Source organism: Silurus aristotelis, assembly GCF_946808225.1.
Source record: "Silurus aristotelis genome assembly, chromosome: 20".
Classification (NCBI taxonomy): Eukaryota; Metazoa; Chordata; class Actinopteri; order Siluriformes; family Siluridae; genus Silurus; species Silurus aristotelis.
The window spans coordinates 5,592,284-5,595,825 of record NC_139593.1 but is presented as its reverse complement, the minus strand read 5'-3'; positions in this window follow the sequence as shown (position 1 = coordinate 5,595,825).

Genomic DNA, 3,542 nt, shown 5'->3' with positions numbered 1-3,542 from the left:
TCTGCTGCTGTTTACTTGTGTATATTTTCAAGAAGAAAAAAAAAAAGTATTTTCTGAACTTCTCCCTCCCAAATCCTCGATTCTGATTGGTCAGGAGGTGTTGGTGGTACCTGCGTGAGCAATCTGAGCATCTTGTGCTTTTTTTTTTTTCTTTTGGGGACAAATGACATGTGAGTGAACCGTTGCAGGATCTTGCCTAAAGGAAGTGACAGAACAGTAACAGGACATTTTACAATCACAACGTTTCGAATCCGAAAGGAGTGACTGAAGTTCAATACATTCGTTTTTTCTAAAAGCTCTCGAAGGTCTATAGTGCCATGAGATTCATAAATTAATCTCCTAATATATATATATATATATATATACAGTGAGGAAAATAAGTATTTAAACACACTGCTATTTTGCAAGTTCTCCCACTTAGAAATCATGGAGGGGTCTGTAATTGTCATCGTAGGTGCATGTCCACTGTGAGAGACATAATCTAAAAAAAAAAATCCAGAAATCACAATATATGATTTTTAAACTATTTATTTGTATGATACAGCTGCAAATAAGTATTTGAACACCTGAGAAAGTCAATGTATATATTTGGTACAGTAGCCTTTGTTTGCAATTACAGAGTTCAAACGTTTCCTGTAGTTTTTCACCAGGTTTGCACACACTGCAGGAGGGATATTAGCCCACTCCTCCACACAGATCTTCTCTAGATCAGTCAGGTTTCTGGCCTGTCGCTGAGAAACACGGAGTTTGAGCTCCCTCCAAAGATTCTCTATTGGGTTTAGGTCTGGAGACTGGCTAGGCCACGCCAGAACCTTGATATGCTTCTTACAGAGCCACTCCTTGGTTATCCTGGCTGTGTGCTTCGGGTCATTGTCATGTTGGAAGACCCAGCCTCGACCCATCTTCAAAGCTCTAACTGAGGGAAGGAGGTTGTTCCCCAAAATCTCGCAATACATGGCCCCGGTCATCCTCTCCTTAATACAGTGCAGTTGCCCTGTCCCATATGAGAAAAACACCCCTAAAGCATGATGATACCACCCCCATGCTTCACAGTAGGGATGGTGTTCTTGGGATGGTACTCATCATTCTTCTTCCTCCAAACACGTTTAGTGGAATTATGACCCAAAAGTTCTATTTTGGTCTCATCTGACCACATGACTTTCTCCCATGACTCCTCTGGATCATCCAAATGGTCATTGGCAAACTTAAGACATGCCTGGACATGTGCTGGTTTAAGCAGGGGAACCTTCCGTGCCATGCATGATTTCAAACCATTACGTCTTAGTGTACTACCAACAGTAACCTTGGAAACGGTGGTCCCAGCTCTTTTCAGGTCATTGACCAGCTCCGGGTAGTTCTGGGCTGATTTCTCACCTTCCTTAGGATCATTGAGACCCCACGAGGTGAGATCTTGCATGGAGCCCCAGTCCGAGGGAGATTGACAGTTATGTTTAGCTTCTTCCATTTTCTAATGATTGCTCCAACAGTGGACCTTTTTTCACCAAGCTGCTTGGCAATTTCCCCGTAGCCCTTTCCAGCCTTGTGGAGGTGTACAATTTTGTCTCTAGTGTCTTTGGACAGCTCTTTGGTCTTGGCCATGTTAGTAGTTGGATTTTTACTGATTGTATGGGGTGGACAGGTGTCTTTATGCAGGTGGACATTTTAAAGGCAGACTAACAGGTCTTTGAGGTTCAGTATTCTAGCTGATAGACAGGTGTTCAAATACTTATTTGCAGCTGTATCATGCAAATAAATAGTTTGCATAAAATAAATAGTGTGATTTCTGGATTTTTTTTTTTAGATTATGTCTCTCACAGTGGACATGCACCTACGATGCCAATTTCAGACCCTTCATGATTTCTAAGTGGGAGAACTTGCAAAATAGCAGTGTGTTCAAATACTTATTTTCCTCACTGTATATAGGGGTGTCCCCAACTAAGGATATGCATAGTTGTATCAGAATTGTTGTCTTGTGAATAGTCCACCGATAGTCAAATCATATGTGTCGTAAAATGATTCCTCATATTTTAAACCCACAATGTGCAGAACATCACACAAAGATATTGAAGAAAATGTATCAAAAACATTTTGGATTAATAAACCGAAAAGGAAATAACTGCAGAAAAGCCACAATGCAAACAGGATTTGCATTTCATGTGTCGGCAAATCAAATGAAATCGGGGAAATCGCCTGTGCGATTTATTTACAGAATGAAATGAAAACAATATTACTTTACACAATCTTCCAGACATTGTTCAATATTTAAATCTCTGACGCCAAGAAACTTTAATCTGTCATGTATTTATTCGTGCACATTAAAATGTTTTTTTATTTACAGCATTATCATAACTGGCTGTATATTAACTTATTGTGAAAAAAACTGTAGTTCATAACAAAATTCGACTGAGATTGGGAGTTCTCCTATCGAAGCATCGAATCTTCAACTATTAGAGGTCACCCCTAATAAATATATATACATACTACATAATACATATAAAGTGTGGTGCAGGGAAACAGGACATTTTTCTTTTTGCTGGTTCCACAATTTCCACATTCATATATATATATGAATGACAGGACTGTCAATTGATTAAGATAATTTATCGCGATTAATATCAAATGTTAACTCAGACAAGATACAGAAGGAGACAGAGACAATGATACAAATGGGGGGGAGAGAGAGAGAGAGAGAGATAGAGAGAGAGAGATAGAGAGAGAGATAGAGAGAGAGAGAGATAGAGAGAGAGAGATAGAGAGAGAGAGATAGAGAGAGAGAGAGAGAGTTATACAGATACAAAAAAAAACCCAGAGAGTCACAGACACAATGAGATACAGAGAAAGAGAGGGAGACACAGTAAGAAAATTCAGAAAGAGAGAGAACGAGAGAGAGTGATTCAGAAAGATACAAATCGAGAGAGGTGGATATGTACACTCAAAAGAAGAAAAGACAGAAATAAACTGCAACACAGACACAAAAAACAATGAGGAACAGGACACAGAGATACAGAAAGAGATATGCAGACACAGAAACAAGATACAAACAGAGATACAGACAGACTTAAAAAGAGAGGTATACAGACAGACAGAGATTAAGAAAGTGATACAGACAGACAGACAGACAGACAGAGATCCAGAAAGTGAGAGAGACAGAGATTTTGGAGTAGGACAGACAGACAAAGACTCAGAAAGTGAGACAGACAGACATCCAGAAAGTGAGACAGAAAGAGTGAGATTCAGAAAGTGAGAGACAGAGATTCAAAAAGAGAGAAAGACAGAGATACAGAGAGAGACAGACAGAGATACAGAAAGACGAGAGATATATACAGAAAAGGAGAGACGGGAAATGCACACTTCTAAGAAATAACACAACACACAAAATAGAACACAATTGAAAAATACAATAAATTGAGTTTGGTCGCACGACTCGATACATGATTTCACCCGGACCTTCTCTCAGAGTCGCCATGGCACCGACCTCAGGGCCGTCTCGTATACTGCATGCACCAGCCTCTGGACGAGCAGGTGTCCACTCAGGCCGGGAA